We start from the raw sequence: 1,112 nt of genomic DNA on the forward strand, positions 1-1,112 counted from the left end.
GTAACTTAGGCGAGCACAGGGCTGCAGCTAAGCCCCCGAGTGGAAGGCTGGCTTACCACTCGGTAGGATTTTCGTAACTTAGGCGAGCACAGGGCTGCAGCTAAGCCCCCGAGTGGAAGGCTGGCTTACCACTCGGTAGGATTTTGATAACTTAGGCGAGCACAGGGCTGCAGCTAAGCCCCCGAGTGGAAGGCTGGCTTACCACTCAGTAGGATTTTCGTAACTTAGGCGAGCATAGGGCTGCAGCTAAGCCCCCGAGTGGAAGGCTGGCTTACCACTCGGTAGGATTTTTATAACTTAGGCGAGCACAGGGCTGCAGCTAAGCGCCCGAGTGGAAGGCTGGCTTACCACTCGGTAGGATTTTGATAACTTAGGCGAAACATATTCGCAGCTAAGCCTCCGAGTGGGAGTCTGGCTCGCCACTCGGTAGGATTTTTACAAACTTAGGCGAAACGGATTCGCAGCTAAGTCACCCACTGAGGGGGAATTTTATTGGACAAAAATAAAAAGTGGCAGAAATTATGGAGGGACTATGACACTATTATTTTGAGGTCCATGAACTACAGAAGTACTTTATTGCAACTCATCCGAGTGATAAAACTTAAGTGTAAAATGGGCGGAGTAGCTCCGCGTTCCAAGCTCGGGGCTCGTCGATATTATGCTCGACGTTGTAAAGACGGTACGCCCCGTTGTGGAGAACCTTGGTGACGATGAAGGGGCCTTCCCAAGAAGGAGCAAGCTTGTGTGGTTTGTGCTGATCCACTCGGAGAACCAAATCTCCTTCCTGGAAGGCTCGACCTCTCACATTTCTGGCGTGGAAACGACGCAAATCTTGTTGGTAGATGGTCGACCGGATTAGAGCCATCTCCCTTTCTTCCTCTAAAAGGTCGACTATGTCTTGCCGCGCTTGTTCAGCCTCTGCTTCGTTGTAGATTTCAACTCGAGGAGCATTGTGGAGAAGATCACTCGGCAAGACTGCTTCAGCCCCATAGACCAAGAAGAATGGATTTCTTCCGGTCGACCGATTAGGTGTGGTCCGCAGTCCCCAGAGTACTGAGGGAAGTTCGTCGACCCAAGCTCCAGCCGCGTGTTTGAGATCACACATCAGTCGA

Source organism: Triticum aestivum, chromosome 7A (genome assembly GCF_018294505.1).
Source record: "Triticum aestivum cultivar Chinese Spring chromosome 7A, IWGSC CS RefSeq v2.1, whole genome shotgun sequence".
NCBI classification, from domain to species: Eukaryota; Viridiplantae; Streptophyta; class Magnoliopsida; order Poales; family Poaceae; genus Triticum; species Triticum aestivum.